This window comes from Puma concolor, chromosome E2, assembly GCF_028749965.1.
Source record: "Puma concolor isolate L17-30 chromosome E2, mPumCon1.1.hap2, whole genome shotgun sequence".
In the NCBI taxonomy this organism is placed as follows: Eukaryota; Metazoa; Chordata; class Mammalia; order Carnivora; family Felidae; genus Puma; species Puma concolor.
In genome coordinates this window covers 62,921,493-62,937,194 of record NC_141681.1, presented here as the reverse complement: position 1 = coordinate 62,937,194, position 15,702 = coordinate 62,921,493, and the positions used below count along the sequence as shown (strand labels likewise).

At 43.7% G+C, this 15,702-nt stretch overlaps 3 long non-coding RNA genes across 3 annotated transcripts in view; 2 read left to right on the top strand and 1 right to left on the bottom strand.

The window, feature by feature from the left end:
• Positions 1–6,275, top strand: part of LOC147573937 (uncharacterized) — a 51,239-nt gene extending 44,964 nt beyond the window's left edge. Inside the window, exon 3 of the long non-coding RNA XR_015245120.1 lies at positions 6,129–6,275. This is a non-coding gene — a long non-coding RNA (uncharacterized LOC147573937). The remainder of the gene's footprint in view (positions 1–6,128) is intronic.
• A 2,772-nt stretch (positions 6,276–9,047) lies between these two features.
• On the bottom strand, positions 9,048–11,799 carry LOC147573936 (uncharacterized). Its single transcript, XR_015245119.1, has 3 exons — positions 11,444–11,799; positions 9,840–10,002; positions 9,048–9,165 (listed from the first exon to the last, which is right to left on the bottom strand). It is a non-coding gene; the product is annotated as an uncharacterized LOC147573936 (long non-coding RNA).
• Positions 9,905–15,122, top strand: LOC147573935 (uncharacterized). The gene is made up of 4 exons (XR_015245118.1): positions 9,905–10,055; positions 12,639–12,792; positions 14,225–14,331; positions 14,959–15,122. It is a non-coding gene; the product is annotated as an uncharacterized LOC147573935 (long non-coding RNA).
• The last annotated feature ends 580 nt before the right edge of the window (positions 15,123–15,702 follow it).

Genomic DNA, 15,702 nt, shown 5'->3' with positions numbered 1-15,702 from the left:
GTTGTCAGACATTGGAATTAGGTCCCAATGCATACAGAGCCATAGCTAGGGTTAGAGTTCATTCCAGCGGTGTGGCTATGGCCGAAGAGACTCCAGTCTCGTGATCTCGCTGCAGGGCTGAATTGAGTGCCCATGAGAGTATGCGGGTCAAGTGTAGTGTTTGGGTTAGAGATAGGGTTAGGTGTAGGTTGAAGTTTACCATTAGGGTTAGGGTTAGGTCCTAACCCAGCAAGCTCCAGGCACTGAACGCACAACAGAACAATTGTCTCCCCGAAGGGCTGAGTGTAGGATACAAGGGAGGGTGCCTGTTAGGATTAGTCTTTGGGTTCCAAGACCAGGAAAATGTATGGGCCACCCTTTGGTTAGGCCTCAGGAATCCTCTTGTGCAACTGCAGCTGTGCTTTTGAAATGACATGGTTATGTTCCACGTTCCATGCTGAGTATTTTTGCACCGATTCTCGAACCCTTGTGGGTGGTGTTGTCAGATTTTAGAATTGGGTCCCCATGGGGAGAAAGCTTTATGTAGGGTTAGGGTTCAGTCCAAGGAAGTCGACAGGGCTGAACCGACTCCAGTCTCATGATCTCCCTCGAGGGCTGTGTTGAGGGCCCTAGAAAAGGTGGGGGTCAAGTATAGGGTTCAATTAGAGATAGGGTTAGGTGTAAGTTGAAGGTTATGTTTAGGGTTACGGTTAGGGTTAGTTTTAGGTCCCAGGAGGCTCCAGGCACTGAACCCACAACAGTGCAGTTGTCTCTCCGAAGGGATGAATAGAGTACATAAAGGAGCGTGCCGGTCAGTATCACTTCATAGGATCCAAGGCCAGAGAGATGTTTGGGCCACCCTTGGAATAGGCCTTAGGAATCCTGTCGTGCAGCTGCAATCACACTTTGCAAAAGATATGGTGATGTTCCATGTTCCATGCCGAGTATTGTTGCACTGATTCTCGAACCTGTGTGCGTGCTGTTGTCAGACTTTTGAACTGGGTCCCCATGGGGATAGACACTTAGCTGGGGTAAGAGTTCTGTACAGGGAATTGCTAAGGCCGAAGTGATACCAATGTTGTTAATTCCATGGAGGGCTGAAGTGAGGGCACATATGCGGCTGTGCATCTGGTTTACTTTTCATGTGCTAGATAGGGTAGGTTGAGGGTTATGTTTAGGGTTATGTTTACAGTTAGTGTTAGGTCCCAGGAGGCTCTCCATCCATGTAGTTTCAAATGGCAAGATTTTATCCTTTTTGATGGCTAAGTAATATACCATGGTGTGTGTGTGTATGTATGTATGTATGTATGTGTATACACACACACACATATACATACTATGTATGTATGTATGTATGTATGTATGTATGTATATATACCACGTCTTTATCCATTCATCCATTGATGGACATTTGGGCCTTTTCCTTACTTTAGCTATTGTTGATAGTACTGCTATAAACTTTGGGGTTCACGTGTCCCTTCGAAGTAGCATATCTGTATCCCTTGCATAAATACCTACTAGTGCACCTGCTGGGTTGTTGAACAGTCTTCTTTTTCATTTTTTGAGGAACGTACATACTGTTTTCCAGAGTGGCTCCACCAGCAGTGCAAGCCAGTGCACCAGCAGTGCAAGAGTTCCTCTTTCTCCATTTCCTCGCCAACATCTGTTGTTGCCTGCGTTGTTAATGTTAGCCATTCTCACAGGGGTGAGGGGGTGTTTCATTGTGGTTTTAATTTGTATTTTACTGATGATGAGTGTTTTTGAGCATTTTTTCATGTGTCGGTTGGCCATCTGGATGTCTTCCTTGGAGGAGTGTTTGCTCGTGTCTTTGCCCATTTCTTCCCTGGATTACTTGTTTTTTGGTATGTTCTTGAGTTTGGTATGTTCTTTATAGATTTTGAATACTAATCCTTTATCTCATATGTCGTTTGCAAATATCTTCTCCCATTCTGTTGGTTGCCTTTTAGTTTTGCTGATTGTTTCCTTCTCTGTGCAGAAGCTTTTTATTTTGATGAGGTCCTAATACTTCAGTTTTGCTTTTGTTTTCCTTGCCTCTGGAGATGTGTTGGGTAAGAAGATGTGGAAGCCAACATTAAGAGGTTTTTGCCTGCTTTCCCCTTGAGGATTTTGACGGCTGCCTATCTTACATTTAGGTCTTACATCCGTTTTGAGTGTCTTTTTGTGTGAGAAAGTGGTCCAGGCTCATTCTTCTGCATATCACTGTCCAGTTTTCCCAGCACACTTGCTGAGGAGACTGTCTTTATTCCATTGGATCTTCTTTCTTTTGGTCAAAGATTAGTTGGCCATACATCTGTGGGTCCAATTCTGTGTTCCTGTTCTGTTCCATTGATCTGAGTGTCTGTTCTTGTGCCAGTACCATACAGTCTTGATGATTACAGCTTTGTAATACAGGTGGAAGTCCAGGATTGTGATACCTCCTACTTAGGTTTTCTTTTTCAAGATTGCTTTGGCTATTCGGGGTCTTTTCTGGTTCCACACAAATTGAAGGATTGTTTTTTGTAACTCTGTGGAGAATGCTGGTGTTATTTCGATAGGCATTCAGTTGAATATATAGATTGCTTTGGGTACTATTGACATTTTAACAATAGTTGTTCTCCCTATCCAGGTGCATGGAATGTTTTTCATTTTTGTGTGTTTGTCATCTTCAATTTCTTTCATAATCTTTCTATAGATTTCAGTGTATAGATTTTTCACCTCTTTGGTTAGATTTATTCCTAGGTGTTTTATGGGTTTTGGTGCAATTGTAAACGGGATGGATTCTGTGATTTCTCTTTCTGTTGCTTCTTTGTTTGTGTATAAAATGCAACTAATTTCTGGGCATTAATTTTATACCCTGCCACTTTGCTGAATTCATGGATCATTTAACAGTTTTTTGGTGGAACCCTTTTATCAAGAAAGGGTGCTGTATTTTGTCAAATGCTTTCTCTGCATCTATTGAGTGCATCATGTGGTTCTTGTCCCTTCTTTTATTGATGTGATGAATCACATTGATTATTTTGTGGATATCGATCCAGCCTTGCATTCCAGGTTAAATCCCACTTGGTCGTGGTGAATAAAGTTTAAATGTATCATTGGATATGGTTGGCTAATATCTTGTGGAAGATTTTTGCACCCATGTTCATCATGAAAATTGGTCTATCCTTCTAGTTTTTAGTGGGATCTTTGTCTAGTTTTGGAATCCAGGTAATGCCAACTCATAGGAAGAGTTTGGATGTTTCCTTCCATTTCTATTTTTGGGACAGCTTCAAGAGAATAGGTGTTAACTCGTCCTTAAATGTTTGGTAGAATTCCCCTGGAGAGCCATCTGGCCTGGGCTCTTGTTTTTTTGGGAGATTTTTGATTACTAATTCAATTCTTTACTGGTTATGGGTCTGTTCAAATTTTCTATTTCTTCCTCTTTCAGTTTTCATAGTTTGTGTGTTTCTAGGAATTTGTCCATTTCTTCCAGATTGTCCATTTTATTTGGTATATAATTGCTGATAATATTCTCTTATTCTTGTTTGTATTTCTCCTGTGTTGGTTGTGATCTCTCCTCTTTCATTCTTGATTTTATTTATTTGGGTCCTTTCCTTATTCTTTTTGATCCAACTGGCTGGTGGTGTATCAATTTTATTAATTATTTCAAAGAACTAGCTTCTGGTTACATTGATCTCTTCTACTGTTTGTGTGTGTGGGGGGGGGGGGTTTGTTTGTTTTTGTTTTTGTTTTTGTTTTCAGTTTTGAAAGCATTGATTTTTGCTGTAATCTTTATCATTTCTTGTCTTCTGCTGGATTTGGATTTTATTTGATGATCTTTTTTCCATTACTTTAAGGTATAAGCTTACGTTGTGTATCTGAGACTTTGCTTCCCTCTTTAGGAAGGCCTGGATTGCTAAACTTCCTCTTATGACTACCTTTGTTGCATCCCAGAGGTTTTGGACTGTGGTGTTATCAGTTTTATTGGTTTCCATGTACTTTTTAATTTTCCCTTTAACTTCTTGGTTCACCCATTCATTCTTTCTTTTTTTAATTTTAGTTTTTATTATTTACAATTTACATCCAAATTAGTTACCGTATAGTGCAACAGTTATTTCATGAGTAGATTCCTTAGTGCCCCTTACCCATTTAGTCCATCCCCCCCCACACACAACCCCTCCAGTAACCCCATGTTTGTTCTCCATATTTATGTGTGCTCTTCTTTTGTACACCTCCCTGTTTTTATTTTTGTTTCCCTTCCATTATATGTTCATCTGTTTTGTGTCTCAAAGACCTCCTATGAGTGAAGTCATATGATATTTGTCTTTCTCTGACTACTAATTTCACTTAGCAGAATACCCTCTAGTTCCAACCATGTAGTTCCAAATGGCAAGATTTCATTCTTTTTGATTGCTGAGTAATACTCCATCACACACACACACGCACACACACACACACCACATCTTCTTTATCCATTCATCCATCAATGGACATTTGGGTTTTTTCCATACTTTGGCTATTGTTGATCGTGGTGCTATAATCATGGGGGTGCATGTGTCCCTTCAAAACAGCACACCTGTATCCCTTAGATAAATGCCTTGTATTGCAATTGCTGTGTCGTAGGATAGTTCTCTTTGTAGCTTTTTGAGGAGCGTCCGTAGTGTTTTCCAGAGTGGCTGCAGCAGCTTTCATTCCACTATTCATTGTTCCATAGGATGTTCTTCAGTCTACAAGTATTTGTTATCTTTCCAAATTTTTTCTTGTGGTTGATTTAGAGTTTCATAGCATTGGGGTCTGAAACTGTGCACGGTATGATCTCTATCTTTTTGTACTTGTTGAGTACAAGTAAACATAAAATTATTTATGTTTATTTATTTTAGAGAGAGACAGACAGGGGCAGAGAGAGAGGGAGACACAGAATCCAAAGCAGGCCTCAGGCTCTGAGCTGTCAGCACAGAGTCAGACACAGGGCTCAAACTCACAAACCATGAGATGACCACCTGAGCTGAAGTCAGATGCTTAACTGAATGAGCCTCGCAGGCACCCACTGTAGTGACATTTTAAATGACACCGTTCAAAGTGCACTTGCTACCTTGCAAACTCAGAGAGAGAGAAAGAAATGTGAAGAATCAGGAAGTAGTTAAGAGTTGGCTGCTGAGTTTTACCGTAATTTGGCTTTGGAGGGTTTTTGTTCATTGGGTGAAGTGAGCACAGCATAGATGCCTGCCATTTACCACAGTAGACAGTGGGCCTCTGGGAGCCAAAACTCTTTCTGAGCAATGAGATGGAATTTTACTAGGACCGCCAAGATGAGATTTGCTATTTCAAGGACTAGGAGTTATCTTTTATTTTCACAACTCGGTAATTATCACATCATTCAACTCTGCCCTCCAAGATATGTAGAAAATACCCAAATATAGTTGAGAGAGAAAGGGTGATAGCCAAAGTGTATAATCCTTTCCCTTTAAAAAATATGTTTAAGTTGTGCTTTATGATTTTTTTTAATTTTAGTGAGGGAGCATGCAAGTGGGGGAGAGGGAAAGAGAGAGAATCTTAAGCAGGATTCACACTCAGTGTGGAGCCCAACACAGGTCTGGATCACATGATCCTACAATCGTGACCTGACACAAAATCAAGAATCTGATGCTCAACTGACTGAGCCACCCAGGTGCACAATAGTCTCTTTCTCTCTGAATGCTGAATAGTAAATTTTCAACGTGAATGGGGGATAAACAGGCATACATACATACATACATACACCACTAAGAAAGCCATGAGTTGTTAGACATGAACTATTTTCCATCATCTTTGTCTTCTAGTTATATTCATGCCTCTAAAGTGTTTGTTGATTGCAATGCCCGATCTTGCTGTGTGAGGTACAAATTGTTGTGTGATCAGTTTTCCGTGAAAGTCTTTCCTCATATCTGTCTTAACCACAAGGTGCCAATGTTGAATTCGAGGATGTAGAGCTAAGAGCCTTGAGGTCCAATAACTGTCAACTGGAAGTTATATTTTCTGTTGGGGAGAAATCCCCATATGATGGCAATGACTTTGCATTGGCAAGGGAAAGAATACTTTCATGCCTTCATGGTTCTTGCGCTTTTTCTGTCTCACCAAAATCAAGACTCAGGTCATGTGCATGTTTATCATGAAAACACCTTTTTTTTTTCCAGAAAATAAAAACGCCCTGGAAGACAAGTGTAATGCATTGAGGTCTGTGAAAGCCACAAAGGAAGCAAAAGTCAAACAGCTGAAAGAGAAAGCACATAACCTGGAAGAATTCTATGAACAAAGAAAAGTGCCTACAAAAAAAGTAAGATGGGGGCGCTTGGGTGGCTCAGTCGGCTGAACGCCCAAATTCGGCTCAGGTCATGATCTCACAGTCCCATAAGCTCAAGCCCCATGTCGGGCTCTGTGTTGACAGTTCAGAGCCTGGAGCTTGCTTTGGATTCTGTATCTCCCTCTGGCCCTACCCAACTCGCACTCTGTCTCTATCAAAAAATGAATAAACGTTAAAAAAATTTTAGAAAAGTAAGATGTTCATGTGAGAACTGTCACAAGGACCGTATTGTATGGGAGAACATGGCAGCCAGTAGAGATAATTGTATTTCTTTTGGAACTGGGTCCAGAGTATTTTTGCCCAATGCATTCAGTAGAATTGGACCTTCCCTTCCTACCTTGCTTTCTGTAATGTAACCTGCATTTTCCTTTCTCCTAAGTGCTTGCCACACATTGTGTCATGTTTTGGGGGCGGCAGAGGGAAGGTACCATCATTAATAACGTTAATACCTGGATCCACTCTGGATCCATCTACACTGTCCTATAGGTTTCAATCGCATCACACTGTTTTGTCACCCAGCAATTAGGTCATTTTTGTTCAGGACCAGACATGGGTCAAAAATGTGTGGGGAAAAAAATGAATTCTCTTGCTGCAGAAACAATGGAAGTTGCTTTCTGGAAAGTGGGTAGGGGTACCAGCAGTACTGGATCCCTGCATCCATTCTGCCAGTGAGATTGCTCACTGCAGGCCCAATCCCTAAGAAAGTCAAGTTGTTTCCTGTCCCCTGATTTTTCAAGTGTAACTTTTCTGAGTCTTGGCCAAAGCCCGCAGCTTCACTAGGGCTCATCTTTGCTGGCCTCCCCTGAACTACACTTGTTTACTTCTAAATCTGTGCCCATAAAGTTGTTCAGCTTCTTTGCCATTCACATGTATGCCCCCCACATCAATGATGAGTCCTAGGGAGTTTGGGTCCAACTGCCAGGCTGGCTTTGTCCTGGGCTTCCTTCTTCTCCATCTTGGTCTTGTGTGTCTTCGTGGGGTTGTCAGATATTTGGTGCATTCAGTCACATGTTTCCTCCTTTGTACAGTATTTCCTTTTGTTCTCAGGAGGAGATGGGGGACTTTAGAGTCCCTCACTCGTGTTGGAAAGTGAAGTCTTCTCTTCCCTGGAGACTCACCTTTATGTTCGTCCTTCCCACAGCTGGGGTTAGGGCTTGCTCTCACTGGCATCTTGTTTTTGTTAACTCGTAAGCTCTTTCTGTGAGTGGGTACAGCACCCTGACCACCTCTCTATCTTCAACCCCTTACAACAGAGCCACTACATTACAACCACTCCAGCAAGCATTTGCCCAAGGACTGCCTGAGAGGCCAGAAGGAAATGCATGTGCCTTTCTCTGTCTAGTGCTTTTGTGTCATTTGCGAAGAGATTTTCAATTTTGCATATGATTCTTGAGTACATCAAGTGTCAAGTTGAAACCATCTCAGTCAACACCACAAAGAAAATAGTCTGAGGGCAACACAGCAACCCAGCCTTGCCAAGCATTGCCTTCTGCTGCCTTCACTATCCATGGAATGAGTCTTGTTAAAGTAGATTTGGCTCCATGAAGTTGAGAGTTTTCCACCTGAAATCTCTTTCCTGGAAGTAAACCCAGACTGTGTGACAGTTCATATCAGGTTGTACGTCAGGAGATGATATTGTTCTAAGAATGGCCTTTTGAAGATGGAGGCAGGGGTTGCAGTCCTGAACGCTAGCAATGTCTGGGAGTGAGCTGCAATGTTAGTGAAGCCATATTCTGGAAGGTCGTCTGCCTGTGATCACCAGGAAGGTGATTGCCTGTGTCATGGTACAGCTTTTGGACTGAGAATCAGGGCTCCCCACGGAGGTGTAAGACTAGTGATGATCCCTTGATTCATCCTAATGGGTACAGTTGGTCAGATACGGTTTTTCACTCACTGATGAAATGAGTCTTCACCATATCAAACAAAAGACCAACTCTTGGAAGGCAGAAAGTGCAATGTTCTTTGATGACTTTATGATAAAGAGAGGAAACGAGAACTAGAAAGACAGTTCCAATAGTAGAGACGTGGCAGCAGACAGAAGTTGAATTTTCTTGAACTTAAATGGAGTGTTCACTTCATTTCTCTGATTCGGTTGTCAGTCTGTGCATTTATGGGAGAAGTGGGGGAAGGGATATTTGCATAGGCCTTCAAGAGTTCTGGGAGGTAAAAAGGGGGAACTTCTGGACCTCGTTCCTGACTGTGTATGTATCTTTCCCATCTTAGGAAGCTTTAAATGACACTGTGAACTGGCGGCAAAGAAGAATCAGCAGCTGCAGGTAAAATTTGAAAATAGCGACAGAAGGGGCGCCTGGGTGGCTCAGTCGTTTAAGCATCCAACTTCAGCTCAGGTCATAACTTCACAGTCCGGGAGTTCGAGCCCCGTGTCAGGCTCTGTGCTGACAGGTCAGAGCCTGGAGCCTGTTTCAGATTTTGTTACATCTCTCTCTGTCCCTCCCCCGCTCATGCATGTGCTCTCTCTCTCTCTGTCTCAAAAATAAATAAACATTAGGGAAAAAAAGAAAATAGCTACAGAAGAAATAAACAAGTACAAGTGAGTTCAGCTACTAACTACCAGGAGCTCATGAAACTGCTGTTATTTTTTGGTTTTTAATCTTTTGTAAAGTTTAAAGTCAACATATGCATAGAGTATTAACAGATAAAAAAGGTAAGTTTTAGAAAGAGTAAAACAATTAAGTTTCTAAACATTTGCAGATCTCAAGTAGTGACCAGACTATGTGGAAACGTTGTCCATGCTAACATTCCTCGGGGGTGGTGTGAATTGTCACAATCTGTAGGAAAGCAGTGTGTCGTACAATGAATCATACCCATCAACGTGGTAGTGCCATTTCATGGCCCTCGTCTTTGCAACCCTGGGAAACATGGTGAGGATATAAGTTATAGAAGAATAGAGCTTTATGATAAAAGACACTTGTCACATGATGAGTTAGAGAAAGATTGAAAATGGGAAGGAATTCTATGAACTCTGAACCCTACAGGCATGGGATAATGAGTAAGGAAAGGATGTAACAATAGCTTTGATCCTACTGTACATTGATAATCATGGGCAAAGTGTTTCATGTGTAAGAATAAATTGTACCAGGGGACAGATAAGAGGTTGTTGGGAACGTGGGCAGCTTATTTAAAATCATACCCAATATTGGGCCTTATCTGACAAGAGCAATTGTAACTCACAGGCAACAAATGGAACAAACACGGGAACAGCTGCAGCAGGCAGAGCTCCCCTTTAGATACCAGGTAACCTGAGTTCTGCCTGACATACTGAACCCTTAGCACCTCACGCGGGTGAGTGTAGTGGCCCTTGGAATCCCTAACCACGGGCTTTTCATTGTTGGCTTTTTCACTTGCAGTTCATGAGAAGAATGCTCAGGACAACGAGGTAAGTGTTTTCTTGTTTCCTCCTCTTTCTTTGGTGCACAGTGTGGCACCACCTTCCGACTGAAGGTGGATGTGTTTTTTCTCCCCCCCTATCAAGACTCAGATCTGGGACAGGGAGATGGCGGAGCAGGGCAGGGAGATCGCTTACTTGAAATACAGGTGTGGTCATTTGACTTGCGTTTTTATGGGTGTTTCCAGGGATGACGCCTGCACTGTTAGTCGTCTAGTAGACGACGTGGTGTTGCAACTCTTATAGAAGTCCATTATGTTTCTGTATCCAAGACTGGACGGGATGGAACCAAAGAGGCTGCCTGAGGGATACACGAGGCAGAAACCAATCACTGCAAGAACCCTCCAAGGAGAGGTAAGGAGCACGTTGTGATGTGCCGCAGTCCAATTTCTGCTGTGCAGCCTGTTCCTGTGTGTGATCATCGTGTGGTCTGGAAAGAATCACACGCACTAAGGATGGCAGGTGGTCTGAAGGGGTGACAGAAGAGTGTTTTCCTCTGGTGCCACAGACAGTGAGGCACTTGTCCCTGTGACTGGTGGAGCTCATGCACCTCCTCTAGCATCCCCCTGTCTGAAGAGCCTGGAAACTTTCTTCCCACCCGGATACAATGTGAAGACTTTAGTTTATTTGAGGAGAAGGTCATTTATTCACTAGTTTGAAAAGTCTTTCTTTTTGTTTGTTTTGGGAACTGTAGCCCTACATCCCGCCATTCAAGTTCCATAAAGCTTAGCTTAGTCCTCTGATGGTATCAGTGCAACTCTGCAGCTTCACTGCTAACTTCTCACAGTTTTCCTTTTCTCAATAGTGTCAAATTAGTCTTTCCTTATATAATAACTGCTGTGGAAGGCAGTTTGTAGATAAGCTGGGAGATTGAACAATTTGCCTGAAGAAATGCACCCTTCTTGAGGACTCATTGAGGATATACCCCAATCCAGTGTTCTCAATGTTATTCTTTTTTGTTAAGTTTATTTATTTTGAGAGACGCATAGACAGAATGCCAAGCAGGCGTCACACCGTCAGTGAGGAACCCAACGCTGGGCTTGAATGCACAAGCTGTGAGATCGTGACCTGAGCCAAAATTAAGAGTCGGATGCTGAATCCAAGCATCCTCAGACGAATTCCTGATCTGTAATGCAATCGTGATTTCCCATGATGTATACTGAGAAAACTGTTTTACTGGTGAATTCTAAATTGCTAGTTGCGCCTGACCTGTCCAGAGTGATGTGATTAATTATGAAACAACATGAACTAGGGCACCGTGAGGTCTTTATCAAGGTGAGGGGACGGTTCTCCCCCTTATCCTTGGGGGTCACCTGAGGCATGTGGGATACCCTCTGCCTCTGGCCAGGGACCTGACTGTAGGGAAAAGTTTAAGATATTTGAGGAATGAGTTAAAGGATTGTTTTCATTCCGCACAGTCCTCTAAAAGCAGAATAAACCTCTGTCCCTTCTAGGGTCTTTAGTAGATCGAGAAACTGCTGAAACCTCTGTGGGTTACAGCGGCTCTGACTGTACCAAGAATGCAGACAAGGGCAAGGTAAATGCCGGGGCCATTCTCAGTTGTCACTCTTTTGGGAAACCCTCATCTTTATGTACAGTATGGTCTCCCGGCCTTGTCTCGTTTTGCGTGTTGTGTGATATGTCTGTTTGTTCTTTCTTTTCCAAATGCAGGCTTCTCCATTTTTAGTCTGTCAGCTTTCTGTGGTAAGTTTAGAAGCCAAAAGCGCTTAGAGACTGAGTACCTTAAGGTTTTTCTGTGAGTTTCAGGAAATAATGAGAGGAGGATGACTGCACACTCCAAACAGAGGTCTCCCGGCCTGGGTGATCCCTTCCAGACCTCACCTCTGTGGGAACAGTGTGGCTGCTGTGTCTTCCGTTCTTGATTCTGGCTAGGAGATGGACCTGTTAGAAACGACATCATGACTCCAACTTTCTATTATGTGCCCTGTGCCATTTAGAGCGGTCCTAGAGAAAGCCAATATCATCACTCATCACCTTTCCGTCTTTGTTGGTAAATGACTTGTCTGGAATCCTCCAGCTATACCTTAGGTAAAAATATTTTGAACACTGTGTCCTTCAATTGTGTTTCTATGAGCAGTTTCTGATTGTGTCCCCAGTCACTGTTTGTTAGAGCTGATAGAGTCTCATGACACATACCAGTTTTATACCAAAACTCTTGCATGAAATCTGTTATGTGAATTTCTCCCTCTTTTTTCCATTGCACATAATGACTCTGTGTCCTGTAGTATGCTTAAAGTCAGAATTCCCTATGAATTAAGATGAACACATCTGAGCTTTGTAGACATTCACCACAAGTAACTCGTTCTTCACAGAAGACTCTCCTTCCCCTGCAAGATTCCAGGCATCCTCCACTCCCCAGAGGTCTCTGAGGCCTTTGACAACACTTCAAGAGGGAAGACTCCTTTCTCAGGGAGAAGAGCAGAGGAGGCACAGTGAGGGTCCGGCTGCAGCATATTTTGCCAGGAGTGGCTGTGATTCCATGAGCAGAATATGAGCCGTGTATTCCCACTCATTTTTTTGTGTTCTTAATATAGCAAAAGCAGAGCACCTGGAGTCGCTGTAGAGGAGGGATGCAGGGTGAACCTGGACATCGATGGCTGCCTGTCTGGAGAATGCTACTTCATTAGTCTGTAATTACTTCTGTTAACCCTCTAGGACAGGACCCTTGCCATTTTCTTCCACAGACGTGGGCAGTGATGTGTGGTGGCAGTAGGTTAACCTCTTGCATCTACTACCTCAAGCTGTAGGTGCTATCCAGTGGCAGGGACAGAGTTTTCAGGTACTGATGCTACTCTCTTGGATCCTGGTGGCAGAGAAGGTGGCAGGTGCTGACACCTTCTTCTCTGGGTTACAGCTGCTTTTGGTATTGGTGCTCTTGTCTGGCATAGGGATGTAGCTGTCACTTCTGTTCTGCAGGGCAGTCTGGATCCTGGGGACCTCCTCCGTTAACTGGACGATTCTGCATGCCCTACCCTGGAGACACCCCGCCCCCATGGGCTATTAGGCACATCCACCTCGTGAACCTTAGTGGCCCTGAGGCCACCCGGAATCCCTCCACCTGCAACACTTGGTAAGATGATCTGAGCACTAGGAGTTGACTTGTAAAACACACTCACCTTATTTTGTGACTGTTAGGTCTTGGGCCAAGGTGTAGAGGTGGTACCACAGACCATTGTGATGCAAGGGGAATGTGTCCGCTGCCATTACCACATGCCTCAAGTTTCTCAGGATCTCATCTTCGTCTTTTCCCCCACCATGGGTTGGTACAGGCGTCTCTTGTAGAGAAGGAATGGGGCCGTATGCAGAAAATCAGACATAGCGCTTCAGCAGAAATGCCCTGTACACAGTCCACGTGCTGGCATCTGTGAGGCATGAGGCACAATGTAACGTACGTCCATCTAGTTGTGCCCCCAGCCATCCATAGTTGTTCGATGAGTGATGAATGCATCTGAGTCAGGGCTTTTAGGAGTCTTCTTCAAGTTCTTTTTGGGATCACCGGAGGCATGTGGGACACCCTGTGCATGTAATTTGGGATCTCACTGGGACAAAGAGTTTACGTTGTCGGAAGTTTGAGGGGAGGGTTTTTTGTTTTGTTTTTGACCTCCAAATAGTCTACTCAAATCAGAATAAACCTGCATCCCTTCTGGGGCTTTTTGCAGATCCAGAAGTAGGTATCACAACCAAGAGTGACATCGACACTGGCTCTGCCAAAACTGCCAAGAAGCACAAAGTAAATGCTGTGGCCATTTTCAGTTCTAAGTCTCTACAGACAGCCACATCTTTCTGTACAGGACACTCTCCTGCCCTTGTCTCTGTTTTTGTGTGTCGTATGGTCTGTCTGCTGTTTTTGTTTTTTTGTTTTTTCCCCAAATGCAAAACCTTTACTGCCGAGTCTACGGGCTTCTCCGTTTCCCAGCTGGCATCTTTTTGTAATAACTTGAGCAGCTAAGAGTGCCTAAAGGTGGGGACCATAGGGCTTTTCTAATGTGTTCCGTTAAGAAATCAAGGAAGATGACACCACACTCCACTTGGAAGTTTCCTACCTTGCCTCATTCTTTGTGGATCTCCTCCATGTGGAATCTTTGCTCTTGCTGCGTCTTCCTCTCCTGTTTCCTTCTATTGAGGATTTTAACGTGCTCACAAAAATCTGTGGGTATCGTTACAATATGAAAATGCGAACTGCCTTCACTCCAACTTATATTTTTGTATGTGTCCTTTAGAATGTAAATTTCATACCCATCAGCATTTTGGTAAACATGCTGTCCAGAATCCCTTCAGGTGTGCCCTGGGCACAAACACTCTGAACTATGATAGAAAACATGCACGGAAACTTAAGTTGTGAAGAGAAAAAATCCAAAATTACCTGTGTGGCAAGTCCCCACGGTGTCCTTCACTTGTGTTCACAGGAGCACGTTCTCTCGTGTCCTGTGTCACAGGTACAGCTAAAACATGGAAACTTACACGAGACATCAAAGTGCATTTGTGCTAATTTTGCCTTTTAGAATTTCAGCTCATTTTTCCAGAGGACACAATTACCCTGCAAAGTGTACTGCACTTAAGCTGAGAAGTACCTCCGAAGTAAAATAAATTAGCTGAACCCAACTAACATGTATAGGTTACCTGTTTCTCTAAGAGCACGCTTTCCCAGGTCCTCTGCAGGCCCTCAGGATCCCCATCTCCCCATGTGTCTTTGTGTCCATGGATAGCACTTCCAGAGAGGAGGAGAGCCCATTGTCGGGACAGAAGTAGTTTGGGCACAGGCAGGGGCTTAGAGGCAGAGCTCTGAGCCACGAGGGCATGATTCCATGTGTGGACACTGGGATTGTCATTCCTTCTCATTCTGTAGTTCTTCACAGACACAATAAACAGCCTCTGTGGTGGAGGGGATGAAGGGTGGAGTGTGATCCTGGACATAGTTGCTTTCCTATCTGGAATATGCTACTTTGTTAATTTAGTATTCAGCCTATAAATCTTCTAGGAAAAGGGCCCTTGCTGTTTCTACGTTTCCAGACACGTGGGGACACTAGTTTATCCCAATCCCATCCATTCTTCACCTCAAAGCTGTAAGTGGAACCCAAAGTATGGGAAGAGATTTTTGGCGCTGATGCTGCCCTCTTGGAACCTGGTGGTGGGGAAGCTAGTAGGATATGAGCACTGCTGCTTTGGGTTTCCGCTTTTTGCTGGTGTTGGTGCTCTCTTCTGTCCTATGAACATACCTCTCATTTCTTTTCCGCAGGCTCTTTTGTATGCAAGAGTCCTGGTCCTTTCCCAGGATTGCCTTGCAGGCTGTACCCCGCGGACCACCCTTCACCACCAGTCATGGGCTATAGGCCACATCCCCCTCCTCCATCTACTCTATTTGTTAAGAGGACCTGAACTGGCTGAGTGGCTGGTAAAGTATATTGATCTTCTTCATGATTGACTTTGTGGCAATGATGTAGAGACAGTTGTGAGTCCTGGCAATCCAACTACAAACTGCCTGAGGACACTGTAGCATATCTCAAGTTTCTCAGGACATACATACAATGGGCAGTGGCATGTCCCTGTAATACAGTGAGCTATACGTTTCTCTTGTCAAGTGAAAGAGGAGTTTTTACACAAAAGTAGACGTATCAGCAGTACTGGTGGGTATGTTGGAGACACAATGTGTTGGGGTCTGTCATGAATGAAGTGCACCCCTAACTTTTAGAGCATCAGGTGTCCTGTGTGAAAGAGGGACATTCATTACTTGTGATCACCAGTGAGGATCCAGGGCAAAACCGGGGGAGCCTTGAATCATACAGGAATAGAAGGGAAGTCGAGCACAGTAAGCAGAGTTTGAGGAGGTGCAGAGGGGAGGGTGTTGGGGTCAGGGAGATGCAGTTGGAGGTCATTCCGGCCACAGCCTGAGCAGGGAGTGTGAGGTCCATATGGAACTGCTATGTGGGATCGCTCTCAGTGCACGCAGGTCATCACCTAAAAAGAGTCTCGTCTCCCTGGA